The 23,348-nt window shown below is 42.5% G+C and overlaps 1 protein-coding gene across 35 annotated transcripts in view; it reads left to right on the top strand.

Moving 5' to 3' along the window:
- The first annotated feature begins 10,734 nt into the window (after nt 1–10,734).
- ZNF438 (zinc finger protein 438) overlaps nt 10,735–23,348 on the top strand; it is a 191,325-nt gene continuing 178,711 nt past the window's right edge. For 5 of the 35 annotated variants that reach the window (XM_069547714.1, XM_069547704.1, XM_069547702.1 and 2 more), the window contains exons 1-2: nt 11,230–11,381; nt 11,909–12,166. The gene's annotated coding sequence lies outside the window, so the exon portion shown is untranslated. Of the gene's footprint in view, nt 11,382–11,908; nt 12,167–23,348 lie in introns of all 35 variants that reach the window. The other 30 variants (XM_069547695.1, XM_069547698.1, XM_069547706.1 and 27 more) reach the window with 16 other exon arrangements.

Raw genomic sequence — 23,348 nt, forward strand, 5'->3', positions numbered from 1 at the left:
GTGTGAAGTGGTACCTCATTGTGGTTTTGATTTGCATTTCTCTAATAATGAGTGATGTTGAGCATCTTTTCATGTGTTTGTTAGCCATCCGTATGTCTTCTTTGGAGAAATGTCTATTTAGTTCTTTGGCCCATTTTTTGATTGGGTCGTTTATTTTTCTGGAATTGAGCTGCATAAGTTGCTTGTATATTTTTGAGATTAGTTGTTTGTCAGTTGCTTCATTTGCTATTATTTTCTCCCATTCAGAAGGCTGTCTTTTCACCTTGCTTATATTTTCCTTTGTTGTGCAGAAGGATTTTGACATAATCTTTAAATACTGAATTTTTGAGTCAGAGATACAATACTTTTTATTTTTTTACCCTGTTTTCACCTTTTTACCTTACCAGAAAGAAATAATTTTGTTTTTCTTAGGTTTTCATGCAGAACAACTGTTCAATTTCTATAAAGATAGATTCATGCGTTTTGAAAAAGGCTAAAGATTATTTTCATCCATAAGATAAATCCTTGAAAGAGACAGTAAAGAATTCAAAATGTACTTCATGTTCTACCAGAGCAAAATCCAAATACTTCTTCCCTACAGTGAATTCATGATTTCCTGCAAGATAAGATCTCATCCTGTTAAGGACTTTATCTTTGAAGAAAAGAGAACATCATCTCTCAAGGGAACTCCAGGATCATAATTCACAAAATCAAACATATTGATAAACATAGCTCTTACTTTAAAACAGTCATCCAAGTCTCTGGAACCTAGAGTCTAAACTATTGATGTTAAATTATAATATTATAATAATAACATAAAGCTGTAAAAGAGAACAAACAATTGTTTGATTATGTAAAAGTTTTCATTTTCATGAATAAAATTTAAATGCTCAGCAATCTTTAATTAATACATTTCCAATCCCTTTCTTAGTGACAAGAATTAACTTTGCAGTTTAATTCACCACTTTACCATGTGAAAAAGAAAGATAAAAAATAAGCCTCTTGGGAATGGGAAGAAAATTTCTAGTCTCTTACCAGCCAATCCAACTTTTAACAGGCACTCTCTGCCATCACCCCTTCTCCTGGAATCGCTGGCATTTTCACATCATTCTGCCCCAGTGCTGTTTTACAAACATAAAACTAACTGTACAGATCTGAGGTTTGGATTTCATTTCACCTTTAAGTGTTTGCCTAGATTTGTTTTACTGGTCTACATGGTTGTCCAGAACACACACACACACAAAGATTTTTAAAAAATTATAGACTCTGCTAAAGAAATACATTATATTCTAAATAGAAGATGCCAAGAACCAAGTATAGCAAAAATTTTTTAATGTTTAATACTTCACTTTTTACAGTGCCTGGGTTATCTTTGTATTTATTATTCATTCATTCATTCACCAAAAATGTACTGAAAACCTTAAATCCACTGAAGATGGCATACAGATCCAAAATTTAGTCTTTGCCTAGAGGAACTCACAATTTAGTAGGAGGGTCAAATAAAGTAAACAAGTAAGTTTCAAGATTAGATGGTAAATTTTCATGTCAAGGGTTGCATGGTGGTGTTGGGGAAACAATGAGAAGACTTCTCAGAGGAGCTGACATCTGATCTGAGGCAGAACAGAAGGATAAGCCAAAGGTGGGTTATTTATCCTTGGAAGAGAGATGACCACACCCAAAGAAGGAGTCTGGGGAGCATGTTGTCCAAAGGTCTGAGTCAATGGTGACAGAGCAAACTGAGGACAGAGAGATGGATTGGAGCCAGCCTAGGAAAGCCTTTGTAGGCCACATTAGAGTTAATACTTAAAAAAATTATTTTTTGGCTGCATCACGTGGCATGTGGATCTTCATTCCCCAACCACTGTGCCCCCTGCAGTGGAAGTGTGGAGTCTTAACCACTGCAGGGACTAAATAGTCTGAAGGCAAAGGATTTTAAGCAGAGGAATGACACAATCAGCTTTAAGATGATCAGAAATAGACTCCCCTAAGAAATAGTCACCCAAACCCTGAGATTTGCATGCAGCATTCAGATGGGGAGTAATTTGGGGAACTGAACCTGTAAGAGAGTGAAGGGGAGGAGGGATGGGAAGAGAGGGTTGTTGAGGAGCCAGGCAGATTCATCCTAGGCTGCAACTGACCCCATGCAGAGTTGGAGAGCTGAAATGGCCATTCAAGGTTATCACATCTTTTTGTTTTTAATTTTTTTTTGCCATGCCCCATGATATGTGGGGTCTCAGTTCCCTCACCAGGGGTCAAACCTGCACCTTCTGCACTGGAAGCATGGAGTCTTAGTCCTACCAGGTGGCCAGACCTCCTTACTCACAATAAGAAGTCACAGGAGATGAGCTGTCCTCAAGGAGAAGTCTAGGCTTGAGCAAGGCTGATTCCTGCAGGAGAGGGCAATTCCTGGTGAAGGATACAGCTGGGAGCCATCTCCAACCCATATATCTGGCAGCTGGATGAGTGTCTCCATCCTGAAGAGGGAACTAAGTAATGTGTCACAGAATCCACTACAGGGGTTTTTGGTTCAGTTCAGTTCAGTTGCTCAGTCTTGTCCGACTCTTTATGACCCCATGGACCGCAGCACGCCAGACCTCCCTGTCCATCACCAACTCCTGGAGTTTACCCAAACCCATGTCCATTGAGTTGGTGATGCCATCCAACCATCTCATCCTCTGTCATCCCCTCCTCCTGCCCTCAATCTTTCCCAGCACCAGGGTCTTTTCAAATGAGTCAGCTCTTCACATCAGGTGGCCAAAGTATTGAAATTTCAGCTTCAGTCCTTCCAATGAACACTCAGGATTGATCTCCTTTAGGATGGACTGGTCGGATCTCCTTGCAGTCCAAGGGACTCTCAAGAGTCTTCTCCAACACCACAGTTCAAAAGCATTAATTCTTTGGTGCTTAGCTTTCTTTATAGTCCAATTCTCACATCCATACTTGACTACTGGAAAAACTATAGCCTTGACTAGATGGACCTTTGTTGGCAAAGTAATATCTCTGCTTTTTAATATGCTGTCTAGGGGCTTTTAAAAGCTGAAATATAGTTGATTTACAATGTTGTTTTAATTTCAGTTGTTACAGCAAAGTAATTCATTTATATAAGTTAAGATTCTTTTCCCTTATCGGTTATTTCTACTTTTGCTTCATTGACTACACTAAAGCTTTTGACTGTGTGGCTCACAACAAACTGGGGAAAATTCTTAAAGAGATGGGGATACCAGACCACTTTACCTGTTTCTTGAGAAACATGTATGCAGGTCAACAAGCAACAACTAGAACTAGACATGGAACTAGACTGGTTAAAAATTGGGAAAGGGGTACATCAAGGCTGTATATTGTCACCCAACTTATTTATCTTATATGCAGAGTACATCATGCAAAATGCTGATGAAGTACAAGCTGGAATCAAGATTGTGGGAAGAAATATCAATAATCTCAGATATGCAGATAACACTACCCTTATGGCAGAAGGGGATTCCTTGGTAGCTCAGCTGGTAAAGAATCCTCCTGCAGTGCAGGAGACCCGGTTTGATCCCTGGGTTGGGAAGATCCACTGGAGAAAGGAACTGCTGTCCACTCCAGTATTCTGGCCTGGAGAATCTATGGACTGTACAGTCCATGGGGTCGCAAATAGTCAGACATGACTGAGCAACTGTCACTTTCACTTTATGGCAGAAAACAAAGAGGAATTAAAGAGGCTCTTGATGAAGGTGAAAGAGGAGAGTGAAAAAGCTGGCTTAAACGCAGCATTCAAAAAACGATCATTGCATCTGGTCCCATCACTTCATGCAAATAGATGGGGAAACAATGGAAACAATGACAGACTTTATATTGGGGTGGAGGGTTCCAAAATCACTGTAGATGGTGACTGCAGCCATGAAATTAAAAGGCACTTGCTCCTTGGAAGAAAAGCAATAACAAATTTAGACAGTGTATTAAAGAGCAGAGACATTACTTTGCCAACAAGGGTCCATATAGTCAAAGTTGTGGTTTTCCCAGTAGTCATGTACAGATGTGAGAGCTGGACAATAAAAAAGGCTGAGTGCCGAAGGATTGATGCTTTCCAACTGTGCTGGAGAAGACTCTTGAAAGTCCCTTGGACAGCAAGGAGATCAAACCAGTCAGTCCTAAAGGAAATCAACCCTGAATATTCATTGGAAGGACTGATGCTGAAACTGAATCTTCAATACTTTGGCCACCTGATGTGAAGACCCGACTCATTGGAAAAGACCCTAATGCTGGGAAAGATTGAAGCAGGAGCAGAAGGGGACGGCAGAAGATGAGATGGTTGAATGGCATCGTTGACCCAATGGACATGAGTTTGAGCAAACTCTGGGAGTTGGTGATGGAAAGGGAGGACTGTGTGCTGCTGTCCCTGGGGTCCTAAAGAATTGGACATCACTGAGCAACTGAACAACAACAATAGGGTATTTCCTGCACATATTTCAACTTTTGTCACATCCATAATTTAGTCCCATGATACCCAATTCAAAAGAACTACCACATTTCTTCAATTTTTCTAAATTAAATCCAATCTGACTTAGCTTCTACCCTAGAGAGGCAGAAAATGCTACCATCAATCTACCTATCCATCTACTTTCCTCGTTCCTATTCCCTCCCTTGGGTTGTACACAAACCACAAAACAATGGGGAAGCACCTCTCTAGACTTCAGTCCCATGTGGCTGACACTCCTGGTCACCTCTGCCCATGGGTCTATGCAATCCATTCACAGATATAAAGCCTCATGCCTCTGGATCAAGTTTGCTGCTACTGCTAAGTCGCTTCAGTCGTGTCCGACTCTGTGCGACCCCATAGACGGCAGCCCACCAGGTTCCCCCATCCCTGGGATTCTCTAGGCAAGAATACTGGAGAGGGTTGCCATTTCCTTCTCCAATGCATGAAAGTGAAAAGTGAAAGTGAAGTCGCTCAGTCTGACTCTTAGCGACCCCGTGGACTGCAGCCTACCAGGCTCCTCCATCCATGGGATATTCCAGGCAAGAGTACTGGAGTGGAGTGCCATTGCCTTCTCCATGTTTAACCCAAGTTTAATCCTGGGGTTATATGGGGTTAGCTAGATGTTTCCAATGGCAACCCACTCCAGTGTTCTTGCCTGGAGAATCCCAGGGATGGGGGAGCCTGGTGGGCTGCTGTCGATGGGGTTGCACAGAGTCGGACATGACTGAAGCGACTTAGCAGCAGCAGATGTTTCCAAATCGATTTGGAAACATCTGGCTTCCTTGAACACACATACTCCTTGGGGCCCTGAGTATAGGTGAGCTACTGACGCAACCTACAACTCACGTGGATCCCTCCCCCAAAGCTCCCCTCCATCCCCCCAACTTTCAGTCCCTCTTTTGCCTTTGCAACTGTTCTTCAAGCATGCATCCTGGACCAGCTGCATCACCTGAGAAGTGCTTTACATTTTATTATTTATTTGTTTTCATTTTTATTTGGCCTAATGGTATGTGGGATCTTAGTTCCCCTCAGCAGGGATTGAACCCTTCCCCCCTTCAGTCGAAGTGTGGTGTCTTAACCACTGGACCACCAGGGATATCTCTGCTTTTATATTTTAATAATTTTATTTATTTACTTATTTTTGCCTGTAATGGATCTTTGTTGCTGGGTGGGCCTTTTCTCTAGTTATGTCAAGTGGGGGCTACTCTTCTGTGCAGTGTGCTGGCTTCTTTTGTCATGCAGCATGGGCTCTAGGGTGCACAGACTTCAGTAGTTGTGGCAAGTGGGTTCAATAGTTGTAGTTCCAGGCTCTGGAGTACATGCTCAATAGCTGTGGTCCACAGGCTTAGTTGCTCTGTGGCATGTAGGATCTTCCCAGATCAGAGAGCAAACCTGTGTCTCCTGCATTGGCAGGTGGATTCTTTACCACTAGACCACTCAGGGAAGCCCCCTGCTTTACATTTTAAAGTTTACACAGCTTTCATATATCATCAGGATGGAGAATCACTGTCCTAGATTTAAGAACAATGATGATAATAGACATGTTGGAAATGCACATACCATGAATGCATTTTAAAGTATTTCAATGATTAAAGTCTATTACAAGTAGGTTTTAATTGTATTGAGAAATTATCAGTCTAGTTGCTTAATTAGCTGAGAAAATCTTATCGGGAAAAGTGACTTTTATGGAGTATAACTGCTGCATATTCTGAATTTTCTTCCTGCCAACTGGCAGGGTGGTGGAGGAGGGGTCCTGTAGCCTGGCTGCCATTTTGGATGGTAACTTTGGGAATGTAGGTTAAGTATGACTGAGCAAAAAAATGTGAAGAGCCTGAATCCCTGTCACCAAGCATGGGTGAACTGGTCCCACTGGACTACCTACATCCAGACATTTTTACACCTTAAGAGATTATCTTCAGGTTTGTTTAAGCCTGTTATCTCGGGGGTTTTATCTTGCAACCATACCTAATCTTGACTAATGTCAATGGCAGTACTTACCATATGACTAGACAAGAGAGCCTCTCCCAAATAATAGACTAATTAAATACCCATATTCTATACAGCCTCAGAGCTCACTTTTAACTATAACTTAAAGGTGACGAGACTACCATTTGTGATATAGAACAAAATGTGAACGTGATAATTAACAAGATAATTAATTTTCCTTTTCCCATGTTGCTACCTGAGAACAGAGGCCAAAGGAAGGAAAGAAACTTCAGTGACTCTCTGCTGGGTAAGCCAGTGCATTCTGTGACTGCAGTCAAGACCACAGTCACATACGCCCAGCCATAGCGTGCACCCAGACTTCTATTTTGCACACCAATTTTTCTTAAGTTTTTTTTTGTTGTTGTTTAAATACCAAAAAGCTGTATCTTACTGGAAAAATCTCTAATGAACAAAAAGTTTATTCTCTAGAAGACACAGACATGGTGAAAAAAATGTAGCTATTGAAAATTATTAATTCACTTAGAGCATTACTGGATTTCTGAGCAAAGCTGCTTATTTTGCAGGTTTTATGGTCTTTCTTAACTCCAGGAGCTAGTGAGAGACAGTCTGGCATACTGCAGTCCATGGGGGTCACAAAAAGTCAGACATGACTTAGCAACTGAACGACAACAACAGTATCTTTCTTAAGCTAAAGACTTAAATGATCAAGCCCTTCACTTTCAAGATCTTCGTAAACTCAAGTGTCTTCAGGGCCATGTGGTAGATTAAATAGCGCCCAAGTGAGGAGATGAGAAAACAAGAACCATCTCTATGTCTTTGAACTGGGTTGACTGGGGGACTAACATCATCAGTGCCTTTGATTTTTTGGAAGAAGTCAAAATAATTGCTTTTATTTTTCTTTTAAAATTTTCTAATAATTAAAAATTTTAAGTAATTTATTTTAATTGGCTGTGCTGGGTCTTAGTTATGGCACGTAGTATCTTTGATCTCCCTTGTGGCAGGTGGGCTCTTTCTTGAGCTGCAGTATATGGGGTCTAGTTCTCTGATGCAAATATCGAACCCTGGATCCCCTGCATTGGGAGTGCAGAGTCTTAGCCACTGGACCACCAGGGAAGTCCCAAGGCTTGCTTTTAAAATGTTATCTTCTGATATCAATTCAAAAATTTAAAAATATTTAAATCAAACCAAATGGAACACTTCAATGAGCTGAGTCCTATCTCAGTCTTTAAGCCTAGATGTAATTGGATCTGAGTTTGTGAAATCAGATTTAAAAATTTTTAATTGGCCTTATTATATTGCGTTAACTGATTACAAATTGCCTGAACCCAACATTACAGTGTTGTGTTAGCTTCTGCTGTACAGCAAAGTGAATCAGCCACACATATACGTATATCCTCCCTTCCTTGGATTTCTCCAGAAAAGTATTTAAGGCTGAAATTGGGAGTCAGATAACTTTAAGCTTGTGGCCTGGGGCAAGTACTCAACCTCACTTTTACCCTCATCTTTAAACAAGTAAAAATAGTACCTAGATTGAAGAGTTTTTGTGAAGAGTAAATGAAAATTTCACGTGGAATGCTGATCAGTGATTTAGATCTAAGTGCCAAGAAAGGCTGGCAGCTATTAGCAGAGGCAATCAATGATAGAACTTGAACTTGAAGAGAGACTAGATCTTTTCTAATAGATGGGCTTCCCACCTGGCACAGTTGTTAAAAGTCTGCCTGCCACTGCAAGAGACACAGGAGGCTTGGGTTCAATCCCTTGGTCAGGAAGATCCCCTGGAGAAGGAAATGGTAACCCACGCCAGTCTTCTTGCCTGGAAAATTCCATGGACAGAAGAGCAAACGTATTTTGTATTGGAACATTTTTAGTGCATTTGGTATGTACTTCTTGATCATTTCCATTCCATCAAAGGACAGATGATGTTTATGTATGGTACATGCCCATAGGTATATCTAGAATCTCATTAAAAAAGAACTCCAATTTTGGGATGATATACATAAAACATTTTCAGTTCAGTTCAGTCGCTCAGTCGTGTCTGATTGTTTGCAACCCCATGAATCGCAGCACACCAGGCCTCCCTGTCCATCACCAATTCCCAGACTTCACTCAGACTCACATCCATCGAGTCGGTGATGCCATCCAGCCATCTCATCCTCTGTCTTCCCCTTCTCCTCCTGCCCCCAATCCCTCCCAGCATCACAGTCTTTTCCAATGAGTCCATTCTTTGCATGAGGTGGCCAAAGTACTGGAGTTTCAGCTTTAGCATCATTCCTTCCAAAGAAATTCCAGGGCTGATCTCCTTCAGAATGGACAGGTTGGATCTCCTTGCAGTCCAAGGGACTCTCAAGAGTCTTCTCCAACACCACAGTTCAAAAGCATCAATCCTTCCACACTCAGCTTTCTTCACAGTCCAACTCTCACATCCATACATGACCACTGGAAAAACCATAGCCTTGACTAGATGGACCGTTGTTGGAAAAGTAAGCTGTCTGCTTTTCAATACGCTATCTAGGTTGGTTATAACCTTTCTTCCAAGGAGTAAGCGTCTTTTAATTTCATGGCTGCAGTCACCATCTGCAGTGATTTTGGAGCCCCTCCAAAATAAAGTCTGACACTGTGTCCCCATCTATTTGCCATGAAATGATGAGACCAGATGCCATGATCTTTGTTTTCTCAATGCTGAGTTTTAAGCCAACTTTTTCACTCTCCTCTTTCACTTTCATCAAGAGGCTTTTTAGTTCCTCTTCACTTTCTGCCATAAGGGTGGTATCATTCGCATATCTGAGGTTATTGATATTTCTCCTGGCAATCTTGATTCCAGCTTGTGCTTCTTCCAGCCCAGCGTTTCTCATGACGTACTCTGCATAGAAGTTAAATAAGCAGGGTGACAATATAAAGCCTTGACGTACTACTTTTCCTATCTGGAACCAGTCTGTTGCTCCATGTCCAGTTCTAACTGTTGCTTCCTGACCTGCATATAGGTTTCTCAAGAGGCAGGTCTTATAAGCATGTAATTAAAGAAATTAACAACTGAAAGTTTTCTTAAATTGTTGTTTAACAAGAAAAATACAAATATTGCTGTTTTTTCAATGTGTAGAATTTGTTTTAGACTTTTTCTAATATGTAGAATTTTGAAAAGTGCTAATTTTTCTATAACTCTGCTCCACAGAACAAAAATCTTATCTACAAACTTTATAAATTTCTTTCACCTTATGATAGTGATCATTAAAATTTGTGTGTTAGTCCCTTAGTTGTCTCTGACTCTTGACCACATGAACTACAGCCGGCCACGCTCCTCTGTTCATGGAATTCTCCAGGCAAGAATACTGGAGTGAGTTGCCATTTCTTTCTCCAGGGGATCTTCCTGACCCAGGGGTCGAACCTGGGTCCTGCTCCTGCATTGCATGCAGTCTCTACTGTCTGAGCTACCAGGGAAGCCCAATTAAAACTTTGTATGATATAGCAAGGCAAACCATATAAATAATATCCAAGTCAGAAACTTTTCTAAACTTTAATTACTCAAGTGTATTTTTCCTGAATAATACGTTTATTTTTAACCAGCCCAGATGTCAAGAGTTAAAGGCTAACAGTCCCTGTCATCGTCATCACTCTTTCCTATAAAAATACTACAGTATTTTCAATGACAGTGTAAACAAACCATTGTTTCAGGTTTTATTTACACCGGAGCTGTCTGGCAAAATTCCATGCTTGATCTAGCTATTTGTCGTGATTCCAAGTTTTAAAAAGTGATCCTTTCTCTCTTCAGTACTTCCTCCTTGACGTCTATCTCCAAGACCTCTTTTTCCCACTCTTTATTTCTCCCCAAGACGTAGTTGTTTGAGTCACTTTTTAGGATAAAGTGGTTTTTTTTTTTTTTCCCCCCTGACTGTAAGACTAACAGAAAAATCCTACAAGCCAGAAATAAATGTTTAATATACTGCTGTCGGTTCTTCGAGCCTTCAGTTTTCCTTTGACTAAGCCATCTTTTAACCAGAAAAGAGCATAAAATAGGAGCAGAGACCTGGGCTGGCGCAGGAAAATGTCACCAGGTGAGGAGGTGGAAAGTTTACACGAGCGAAGACGCGTAAATATTTCGTTTATACAGATCATCGTCTGCTAAAGCTAATATAGTGGAACCTGTGCAAAAGTTGGAAATCTAGTAGGAAGAGGAAAGACTAAAAACTCAAGGAAAACGTTAGAACAGCTGCCAGGACAGGGCGGGGTCGCGGGGCGCCGGTCCTCCCTCCAGCAGGAGCCGGAAGGGCGGACGCCCCTAGGGGGCGGGGCCAAGTGGAGGGGGTGGTCCGGTTGGGGAGGAGCATACTGGGCACGGGCGGGACCGACCATTTGGGGCGGAGTCGGGGCGGGGCGACATAGGAGCAAGGGCTGGTGGGAGACCTGAGCGCTCCCATCGAAGGGGCCCGCAGCACCTGATGGAGAGCAAATGGCTGCTTCGGCACGTGGAGAACTTTTAACGAACACGTGAGGGAAGAAAGGCAAAGTCTGTGGAAATTTACCTCACAACTCTGGTGTCCAGCCCCAAGCCCCTTGGCGACACCCTGTTTGCTGTGGGTCTTTGCCCACTCCCATTGTTGCCTCGCCCCCGGCCCCACAGCTAGAGAACAGCTATCTCAAGCAGCCCCCGCCCTCAGCGACCTGGTTTGGGAAGCCCTCCAGGAGGCAGCCACGCTGGCCGTCTGCGCCTGCTCCGCGGCCGGGGCCCCGCGGCTGGGCGGGGCCGTTGAGGAAGGGGGCGTGTCTCCCGCCGGCGCGCGGGGGGCGGTGCCCCGAGCCCTGACCTGCCCAGGCGCCGGGTCCTCTGACGTCACCTCGCCGTGACGCGTACGCGGTAGGAAAACTGTAAGTTTCTGAGGATTCCTGAAGCTGCTTGGGCCTCCGGGGCTCCCCCAGCTGTTCGCACCCCAGGAGTCGGTGGTGGCCTTGGTTTCCGCCCCTGGGGCGGTCCAGGGAGCCGCCGAACGCGGTGACGGGACAGGTAGCCGCCCGGGGCGGGAGCGCGCACTCCGTGGCGGGCGGGGCGGCAGTGCGAGCAGGCGAGGCAGTGCCCGGTGAGACTCGCACGGTCTCCCTTGGGACCGGAGTAGAGGCCAGAGAACGGGAAGTCCAAGGGAAGAGCCTTTTTTCTTTCTTTCTCGTAGAGAGGACTGAATTCCATCTGTCCTGGAGTTTGACATGTTGAGTCAGCGGTGCAGGGTTCCTGCAGAGACCCCCGAGTATCTGGGCTTCCTTTGGGGTCCCGGCAGCTTCCAGATAGCTGAGGGCGAACTGCAGGGATGGCCACTTACTGCCTCAGTGTCCTTTTTGTGTAAAATGGAGGCATAGCGACCCTGACCGCCCTAATGGGCATCTCCCAGGGCCGGGAGCGTTGTGAGAGGTAACCTTGCCAGGAGAAAACTTAAGACAATCGGTTATTCTGAGAATGTGGTGACCAGCGGCCGTCTGACAGAGGCCTTGTAGGTAGCGAATGTTTTCAAAATTTTGCCTTCTCCTCTGCCCATCTAGTCACGGACAACACTTGAACCAGACCACAGACCTGAACTCTGAGCTTGGTGGATACGAGTCAAGACATCACTGGTATCAGTATCACAATGTTCTCAGCAATTAAAACGCCCCCTTGTCTGGTGGTGTAGAGAAAACTGAGCGTCTTGGAATGAGCACAGTATACTCAACAACAGACACACTGTGTTTTAGGGGTTGTTCTGTCAGTTTGGAATATCACCTCATCATATGTTACTGCTTGACTTTCTTGGCTTGCCAGAGGTTGGTGCATTTTTGATGAGTTAGTGCTATACTATAAAACTTCTCAAATTCAGGAGCAAGTGTTAAGAACTTTGAAAGGAAGAATATTGAGCGCCCCTAGGGTGTATTTATTCAGGAAATTGAATACAAATATTTCTGTAAATTCAGCTCAGGGGCCCAGTACCCATCCATCCTAGTTTGAAGAGCCTTAGAAGCAAGAGTTCTGATTTTTGTTTCTGATAGTTACTAACTTTGTGTTCAAAGAGAAGTCACCCAAGCTGGGAGCTTTCTTTTTCTCCCTAAAATGGGAGATGATAGTATATGTACTGTTTGTTTTTTGAGGATCAGACGCGATCATGAAAAATGAAAGGCTGGCTGAGTATTGTTATTAAGAAACTCCGGCTGGTCCACTAACCCGGATAGGAGATGTATACTTTCAAAGTCAGGTTCTGAGTCAGAACTACAAATAGAGCAGCAAATACATGAAGTCGCCAACCTGTTGGAGCTCATGGTCCAGGAGGGTATCAGACAATAAGTACATAATGTTATTTCAGATGGTGGTAAGTGCAGTGAAGTCAAGGAAGATAAGAACAACGGTGGGAGTACAGGGCAGGTGCTTTGACATGGGGTCCATCAGGGAATACATTTCAGAGGAGGTGGCTTTGAATTGATGGAAGTGAGAGGAAGAACCTGAGGTAAGAAATTTTTAGGCAGGCATAATTGTAGCAGTAAACCCTAACCTAGAGCTGTCTATGTGAAGCATTCTTCTAAACACTAAATTAGACTTTTACAACCTGAGATGTGTATTCATATCTCCATTTTTTGTTATAGATGAGGATTCTGGTGCACAGAAATGTTAAGGATGTGCTCATGGCTTCCCAGGTGACTCAGTGATAAAGAACCCACCTGCCAATGCAGGAGATACGGGTTCTATGCTTGGGTTGGGAAGATCCCTTAGAGTAGGAAATGGAAACCCACTCCAGTATTCTTGCCTGGAAAATTCCATGGACAGTGGAGCCTGGGGGGCTGCAATCCATGGGGTCTCAAAGAGTCAGACACAGCTGAACGACTGAGCACACGTGCTTGCAGACAGAGCTAAAATGTGATAGGGACAGTATTTGAATGTGAGTAACTCGACCTCAGAGTTCAGACTTCAGAGGATTGTATGGTACTATCTTGCGACAGCAGTGGTCTGAGCTGGAAGCAAGCCTGAGGTGGCCAAGGTGTAGCAAGGGGAGAGTGTTCAGAACAAGGCAAGGAAGGGAGAAGGTGGTGGTAAGTGATACTGGAGGGCCAGCAACTAGGGGGACCCTTGTGGGCTAAGGGGGCAGGGGTGTGTGAAGAAGCTACTCTGAATTTGATGGGAAACTACAGGGAGCCTTGCATCAAGGGGATAGCATCTAATTGCAGTTTTCTTGGAGGGAGAATTAGCAGTAGGGTTGTAGAGTGGGGAGTATTGAAAGTGGGGAGATGGGAGTCTCTTACTGTTGGGGAGAGATGGCAGGGGTTTGGGCTAGGGGAGATAGTTGGTGAGATGATGGTATATGGTCAAAGTCATAGTATACTTTTGATGCTAGAAGTTGGAGTGTGAGAAGAAGGAGAAGTAATGATTTCTCTGGTTTTAGGCTGAAACAGCTGGAGGGACAGTGGTGCTGTTTCCTGAGAAGGGAGGAAGGGGTTTGGGAGGACAACCATGAATTCTGTTTTGGACAAGCTATAGATGCTCCATAGACATAGTAACAGGCTTCCCAGGTGGCACTCATGGTAAAGAACCCGCCTGCCAGTGCAGGAAATGTAAGAGATGTGGGTTTGATTTCCTGGGTTGGGAGGATCTCCTGGAGGATGGGATGGCAACCCACTCCAGTATTCTTGCCTGGAGAATCCTATGGACAGAGGAGCCTGGAGGGCTACAGTCCAGAGTGTTGCAAAGAGTTGGACACGACTGAAGTGACATAGCATGCACATGCATGCAGACATAGTAACAGCAATCCCAGTGCTGGTAATAGCAGTAAGCTCCATGTCAGTGTGAACTGTGTGCTTCACTGGTTTTAAGCACTTTTACACATGTGAATTCATATAATTCTTATGACAGTTGTGTGTGTAGAGGAGCCACAAAAGAAGCCTGCTGTCTCCTAGCCTGGGAGTGATGGAGCTGGGATTCAGACCCAGGCAATCTTGTTTCAGAATCCGTGAAATTCATCCCTGTAACTCCACTAGATTGACACATTGAGCAGGCTCTTGGATGTAGGAATATGGAACTCAGAGGAATGGTCAGGGCTGAAGACATACATTTGTATTTCTGAAAAGAAAGCCTGCTTTTGTTCCTCATTGTCTTGATTAAACATCACAGTAATTCAACATCACGTTAATCCAAAGCTATGCCCCAACCATTAATGCTGAAGAAGCTGAAGTTGAATGATTTTGATTCTGTGAAAATCTGTAAGACCTTCTAGAACTAACATCAACAAAAGATGTCCTTTCATCATAGGGGGTTAGGATGCAAAAGTAGGAAGTTAAGAGGTATCTGGAGAGGAGAAGGTGTGGAGAAAAGGGAACCCTCTTACACTGTTGGTGGGAATGCAAACTAGTACAGCCACTTTGGAGAACAATGTAGAGATTCCTTTATAAACTGGAAATAGAACTGCCATATGACCCAGCAAGCCTACTGCTGGGCATACACACTGAGGAAACCAGAATTGAAAGAGACACATGTACCCCAATGTTCATTGCAGCACTGTTTACAATAGCCAGGATGTGGAAGCAACCTAGATGTCCATCAGCAGACGAATGGATAAGAAAGCTGTGGTACATATACACAATGGAGTATTATTCAGCCATTAAAAAAAATACATTTGAATCAGTTCTAATGAGGTGAATGAAACTAGAGCCTATTATATGGAGTTAAATAAGCCAGAAAGAAAAACACCAATATAGTATACTAACGCATATATATGGAATTTAGAAAGGTAACCCCACATGCAAGACAGCAAAAGAGACAGAGATGTATAGAACAGTCTTTTGGACTCTGTGGGAGAGGGCGAGGGTAGGATGATTTGGGGAGAATGGCATTGAAACATGTATATTATCATATGTGAAAAGGATTGCCAGTCCAGGTTCAATGCATGAGACAAGGTACTCAGGGCTATGCACTGGGATGACCCAGAGGGATGGGATGGGGAGGGAGGTGGGAGGGGGTTCAGGATGGGGAACACATGTACACCCATGGCATATCCATGTCAGTGTATGGCAAAACCACTACAATATTGTAAAGTAATTAGCCTCCAATTAAATTTATATTAAGAAAATGCAAAAAAAAAAAGTTTTTACTCTCTGTGGTGGGCAGAACTCTGAAAAATAAAAAAAGAGTTACCTGGAGAAACAGGCAAGTTTGGCCTTGGAGTAAAATGAAGCAGGGCAAAGGCTAACAGTTTTGCCAAGAGAATGCACTGGTCATAGCATGAGATAGGTCTTCCAACAACACGAGACAGCTCTACACATGGACATCACCAGATGGTCAATACCAAAGTCAGATTGATTATATTCTTTGCAGCTGAAGATGGAGAAGCTCTATACAGTTAGCAAAAACAAGACCTGGACGTGACTGTGGCTCAGATCATGAACTCCTTGTTACTTAAGGAGTAATTTAATCCAGGCTTAAGTTGAATAAAGTAGGGACAACCACTAGACCATTCAGGCATGACCTAAATCAAATCCCTTGTGATCATACAGTGGAGGTGATAAATAGATTCAAGGGATTACATCTGGTAGACAGAGTGCCTGAAGAACCATGGACAGAGGTTTATAACATTGTACAGGAGGCAGTGACCAAAACTATCCCCAGGAAAAAGAAATGCAAGAAGGCAAAGTAGTTATCTTAGGAGGCCTTAGAAATAGCGGAGAAAAGAGAAATGAAAGGCAAAGGAGAAAGGGAAAGATATAGCAACTGAATGCAGAGTACCAGAGAATAGCAAGGAGAGATATGAAAGCCTTCTTACAGTGAACAATGCAAAGAAACAGACGAAAACAATAGAGTGGGAGAGACTAGTGATCTCTTCAAGAAAATTAGAGATATCAAAGGACAGGAAAGCCTGGCATGCTGCAGTCCATAGGGTTGCAAAGAGTCAGACACAACTGAGTGACTGAACAATCACCACCACCACCAAGGGAGATGGGCACTGTAAAGGACAGAAACAGTAAGGAGCTAACAGAAGCAAAAGAGATTAAGAAGAGGTGATAAGAATACACACAGGACCCTTGATGCAGCCCTCAGATTATTATGAAAAACCTCACCTCTGGAGGATACCAGGTGACCATCAAGGACCCTCCCCCCCCACCCCACCATAGTCAGATGGCATCAAGTTCCCTCTGAGGGCCAAAGTTTTTATGTGGGCAGATGCTGTTGTCAAAAACCAGTTATGCTTTCTGGCAATGCACTCACCATATATAAATCCCTATATGTAAATCCCATGTTAATTTATTAAATTTCGGTTGGAAAGGAGGCATTGTGTATGATGAAATATATGTAGGGAGTCAGGCTGTCCAGTGTGCAAACTGCAAGGCAGTTGATGTGATTGGATTCAGAGACTAGATGAGGCATAGAATACTACTGGTATGTGTGCAATCATATAAATATTATGTTTCTGAAGTCCATTTTCATTCCTGAAGCTCAGATTTCATTTGCTATTGCTGTATACTTTATATACCCAAGGACATCGCCTCAGGGTTGCAAGCTCTTTAAGGAGATTTTATGCTTATATCCATGTATTATATAGAAAAGTAAAAATTGAGTTTACTTCAAAAAAAAGAATACACAGAGGAACTGTAAAAAAGGGTCCTAATGACCTGGATGACCACGATGGTGTGATCGCTCACCTAGAGCCAAACATCCTGGAGTATGAAGTCAAGTGGGCCTTAGGAAGCCTTACTACAAACAAAGCTAGTGGAGGTAATGAAATTCCAGCTGAGCTATTTCAAATCCTAAAATGATGATGCTGTTAAAGTGCTGTGCTCAATATATGAGCAAATTTGTAAAACTCAGTAGTGGCCACAGGACTAGAAAAGGTCAGTTTTCATTCCAGTCCCAAAGAAGGTCAATGCCAAAGAACATTCAAACTACTGTACAGTTGTACTCATATGCTAGCAAGGTAATATTCCAAATCCTTCAAGCTGGGCTTCAGTAGTATGTGAACTAAGAACTCCCAGATGTGCAAGCTGGATTTAGAAGAAACAGGAACCAGAGATGAAATTGCCAACATCCGTCTGATCATAGAAGCGGGTGAATTCCAGAAAAACAACTACTTCTGCTTCATTGTCTATGCTAAAGCCTTTGACTATGTGGATCACAACAAACTGAAAAATTCTCAGAGATGGAAATACCAGACCACCTTACCTGTCTTCTAAGAAACCTGTATGCAGGTCAAGAAGCAGCAGTTAGAACTGGACATGGAACAATGGACTGGTTCAAAATTGGGAAAGGAGTACATCAAGGCTGATGTTGTCACCCTGTTTATTTAGCTTATATGCAGAGTACATCATGCAAAATGCCAGATTGGATGAATCACATGCTGGGATCAAGATTGCCAGGAGAAATATCAACAACCTCAAATAACCAGATGATACAGAGGATGAGATGGTTGGATGGCGTCACTGACTCAATGGACATGAGTTTGAGTAAACTCTGGGAGTTGGTGATGGACAGGGAGGCCTGGTGTGCTGTGGTCCATGGGGTCGCAAAGAGTTGGACACGACTGAGTGACTGAACTGAACTGAACCAATCTAATGGCAGAAAGTGAAGAGGAACTAAAGAGCCTCTAGATGAGGGTGAAAGAAGAAGAGTGAAAAACCCAGCTTAAAACTCAGCATTCAAAAAACTAAGATCATGGCATCCAGTCCTATCACTTCATGGCAAATAGATGGGGAAAAAGTGGAAACAGTAATAGGCTTTATTTTCTTGGGCTCCAAAATCACTGTGGATGGTGACTGCAGCCTTGAAATCATAAGACACTTGTACCTTGGAAGAAAACCTATGACAAATCTAGACAGAGTATTAAAAAGCAGAGACAACACTTTGATGACAAAGATCCATAAAGTCAAAGCTATGGTTTTTCCTGTAGTCATGTATGAATGTGAGAGTTGGCCCATAAAGAAGGCTGAGGGCTGAAGAATTGATGCTTTCCAACTGTGGTGCTGGAGAAGACTCTTGAGAGTCCCTTGGATAGCAAGGAGATCAAACCAGTCAATCCTAAAGGAAATCAACCCAGAATATTCATTGAAAGGAGTGATGCTGATGCTGAATCTCTAGTACTTTGGCCACCTGATGCAAAGAGCCAACTCTCTGAAAAAGACCCTGATGCTGGGAAAAAAAGATTGAGGACAGGAGGAGAAGGGGTGACAGAGGTTGAGATTGTTAGATGGCGTCACTCATTGTACAGGAGTTTGAGCAAACTCTGGGAGATAGTGAAGGACAGGGAAACCTGGTGTGCTGTAGTTCATGGCATCTCAAAGAATTGGACAGGACTTAGCAACTGAACAACAATAACAAGCCTTGAATGGCAATAGGAGAAAGGAACACAGGCTAACTGGCCTTTCATTACTTGTTTCTGTTCAGGCAGCCCCTATCCCATATTCCCTTTCTGTGAGGTTCCAGAGGGTGAGGTCTGTATTTCTTCTCCTTCTCCATCTCTAGTCCCTGCTGTGGAGTAGATATTAGGGATGACTTTATATGCAGAACATTGGCTAGGTGTGAGGAGTTCAGAAATGAATAAAACATAGCTCTCCTCTGGAGGCGCGGAGTGTGAGGAAGGACCTGTGGGAATACAACTAGAGGAGGATAAATGCAGAAATGCATGCCGATGAGTTCATCCTGGACCATGCGTGAGGGATGGGGCGGGAAGGGGTCAGAGGAGAGAAGGAATGCCTCAGCAATCGCAGAATCAATTCGAGGCTCCCCAGGAGTCTGTTTCAAGAAAAGAATGACTCGAAACCTTGCCTAGTGTACTATATTTGCATTAGTTTTATTTGGCAACTGTGTAATTATTGCCAAATGAAATACAATTTGATATTTGAATATCACGGTGGAGTGATGAGTTTTTCCAGTTCTATTACCTCAGTGTTGACAGGGCTCACAAGTGAAATAAAGGAGTTGGCCTGAAATGTTGCAGCTTGCATAATAGAGGACCACGGAGGGGTTGTGTGAAGTATTTAGGCAGGTTTCCACTGATTTCAGTGAATTGTGCCAAAGTTCCGCACATTGTAGTAAGTTTGAGTTTCTCTGCTGATCCTCTTTAACATTGAGTTATATTTTTTTGTCTGAGAAAGAGGATCTGGTGATATTTGTCATGAGCAGAATTATAGATTACATTTCTTATATGTGGAACAATGTGGAAACAGGAATTTGAACAATACACACAAAAATAGGTATCTTATTTCCATGAGTCTCTTTCAGGGCATACTATAACCTACACACATTTATCTTAATTGTATTACTTCCTAATATGCATATTTCAAATTCAAGCCATGAAAGATTATATAAATTTACACCATTATAGATTTCGTGATTAATTTCCGAGCTTTTCTGCTACAGCATGTACAGTTATATTTTGTTTAGCTTTTTTAGCTTTCAGCAGCAAAATTGATCTGATTAAAAAAGTCCACCAGAACTCTAAACAGGAACCCGTCACAAGTTTAAAAGTAAAAGATGTGCTGTCTCATGTTACAGCTCATTGAATTTTAACTCTGCTATTGCAGTGTCTCTAAATTTAGTGGAGTTGATGTGATTATTATTATTTTTTTAAACCACAATTGCAGTTAGCTTCCTTAAGAACATTAGACATGGTATAAAGTAGAATTGTGTCTACAGTGGCCTATTGATGGCTCATGCTTTGTCATTTTTTAAGTTCAGGCTCTGGGAGAGCAGGCTGTTGGGTGCATGCTAAGTTGCTTCAGTTGTATCCAACTCTTTGTGACATGGACTGTAACTCTTCGGGTTCCTCTGTTCATGAGATTCTCCAGGCAAGAATACTGGAGTGGGTTGCCATGCCTTTGTCCAGGTGATCTTCCTGACCCAGGGATTGAATCTGCATGTCTTACATCTCTTGCATTGGCAGGCAGGTTCTTTACCACTAGTACCACCTGGGCAGCCCTGGAGAGCAGGCTGATGGTTATTTGTATCAGGTAGCTCCAAGCAGAGGGGGAGTGGTGGTCAGCTCTTGTATTTGATGACAACAAAAGTAACTCTCACACTGACCTGGTGAAATATAGCATCCTAGGTAACTTACTGTGATTCCTTTTAAAATTTATATTTACCTAGGCAAAATTAACAGGCTCCCCTAGTGGTTCAGATGGTAAAAAATCTGCAATGCATGAGATCCAGTTTCGATCCCTGGGTGGGGAAGACCCCCTGGAGAAGGCAGTGGCTACCCACTCCAGTATTCTTGCCTGGAGAAGTCCATGGAAGTCCATGGAGTCTTTTGGGGTACAGTCTGTGGAGTCACAAAGACTCAGACATGACTGAGCGACCAGTACTTTCACTACTATGTTAAGAGTACCAATGTAAGTATATGGAAATTATTTCTTGTAGAAAACCATGTGTCTCACCCAGTGATGGTGTATACTAGGCATTTAATATAATTCTTAAAATTCTACTTCTTATGGTTTCTTTTTGCATTTTACCATCAACATGTATGTATTAAACATCTACAGTAATTAGTTGAATACTAATTTGTGTACTTAATATTTTAAATGTTTGACTACGTTTAATAATTTAGATAGATAAGTAGCACTTAATTTTGTTTCATTTCGTATTTGGCTGCTTAGAAATCAATCTTGAGGCATGATTTTTTTCCCGTATAATCACTAATGAATAATAATAAGTCTGGTAGAGACTAAGCTTTGGTGACTGGTTAACTAAGTTGTTACCACAGAAGAACTCCCAAGAAGAAATTCTTAGAGAGAATTAAGCAAAAAAACAGCATGTTGATGGAAGAGAATTAAACCATAACTCCCTCCTGTACCTATAATTCTCTACAGACAGCTTTCTTTTACTGAGCTTTTATACTGCAAAACTGTTAGCTCCCAACTGCATTCTAATTTATCAGTCTCAGAATGGGGTCCACTGGAGAAAGGAATGGCAAACCACTTCAGTATTCTTGTCTTGAGAACCCCATGAACAGTATGAAAAGGCAAAAAGATAGAACACTAAAAGATGAACTCCCCAGGTTGGTTGGTGCCCAATATGCTACTGGAAACAGGGGAGAAGTAAATCCAGAAAGAATGAAGGGAATGAATGAATGTTTTTGCCAAAGCAAAAACAACGCCCAGTTGTGGGTGTGACTGGTGATAGAAGCAAGGTCCGATGCTTTAAAGAGCAATATTTGATAGGAACCTGGAATGTTAGGTCCTTGAATCAAGGCAAATTGGAAGTGGTCAAACAGGAGATGGCAAGAGTGAATGTTGACATTCTACGAATCAGTGAACTAAAATGGACTGGAATGGTTGAATTTAACTCACATGACCATTATATATACTACTGTGGGCAGGAATCCCTTAGAAGAAATGGAGTAGCTGTCATGGTCAACAAAAGAGTCTGAAATGCAGTACTTGGATGCAGTCTCAAAAATGACAGAATGATCTCTGTTCGTTTCCAAGGCAAACCATTCAGTATCACAGTAATCTAAGTCTTTGCCCCGACCAGTAATGCTCAAGAAGCTGAAGTTGAACGGTTTTATGAAGACCTTCAAGACCTTTTAGAACTAACACCCAAAAAAGATGTCCTTTCATTATAGGGCACTGGACTGCAAGAGTAGGAAGTCAAGAAACACCTTGGAGTAACAGGCAAATTTGGCCTTGGAATACAGAATGAAGCAGGGCAAAGGCTAATAGAGTTTTGCCAAGAAAATGCACTGATAATAGCAAACACCCTCTTCCTACGACACAAGAGAGGACTTTGCATATGGACATCACCAGATGGCCAACACTGAAATCAGATGATTATATTCTTTGCAGCTAAAGATGGAGAAGCTCTATACAGTCAGCAGAAACAAGACCAGGAGCTGACTGTGGCTCAGATCATGAACTCCTTCTTGCTAAACTCAGACTTAAATTGAAGAAAGTGGGGAAAACCACTACACCATTCAGGTATAACCTAAATCAAATCCCTTATGATTCTATAGTGGAAGTGAGAAATAGATTTAAGGGACTAGATCTGATAGAGTACCTGATGAACTATGGCTGGAGGTTCATAACATTGTACAGAAAACAGGAATTAAGACCATCCTCAAGAAAAAGAAACGCAAAAAAGCAAACTGGCTGGCTGAGTTTCCCATCACATCTCAAGAGGAGTCCCTCTCAACAAATAGCTATGAAAAGAGGAGAGGCAAAAAGCAAAGGAGGAAAGGAAAGATATACCCATTTGAATGTAGAGTTCCAAAGAATAGCAAGGAGAGATAAGAAAGCCTTCCTCAGTGATCAATGCAAAGAAATAGAGGAAAAAAATAGAATGGGAAAGACTAGAGATCTCTTCAAGAAAATAGAGATGCCAAGGGAACATTTCATGCAAAGATGGGCAATAAAGGACAGAGATGGTACAGACCTAACAGAAGAAGAAGATATTAAGAAGAGGTGGCAAGAATATACAGAAGAACTGTACAAAAAAGATCTTCACAACCCAGATAATGATAATGGTGTGATCACTCACCTAGAGCCAGACATCCTAGAATGTGAAGTCAAGTGGGCCTTAGGAAACATCACTATAAACAAGCTAGTGGAGGTTATGGAATTCCAGTTGAGCTACTTCAAATCCTAAAATGATGATGCTGTGAAAGTGCTGCACTCAATATGTCATCAAACTTGGAAAACTCAAGAGTGGCCACAGGACTGGAAAAGGTCAGTTTTTACTCCAATCCCAAAGAAAGGCAACGCCAAAGAATGCTCAAACTGCACAGTTGCACTCATCTCCATGCTAGTAAAGTAATGCTCAAAATTCTCCAAGCCAGGCTTCAGCAATATAAGAGCCGTGAACTTCCTGATGTTCAAGCTGGTTTTAGAAAAGGCAGAGGAACCAGAGATCAAATTGCCAACATCTGCTGGATCATCAAAAAAGCAAGAGAGTTCCAGAAAAACATCTATTTCTGTTTTATTGACTATGCCAAAGCCTTTGACTGTGTGGATCACAATAAACTGGAGAATTCTGAAAGAGATGGGCATA

This window comes from Ovis canadensis, chromosome 13 (genome assembly GCF_042477335.2).
Source record: "Ovis canadensis isolate MfBH-ARS-UI-01 breed Bighorn chromosome 13, ARS-UI_OviCan_v2, whole genome shotgun sequence".
Classification (NCBI taxonomy): domain Eukaryota; kingdom Metazoa; phylum Chordata; class Mammalia; order Artiodactyla; family Bovidae; genus Ovis; species Ovis canadensis.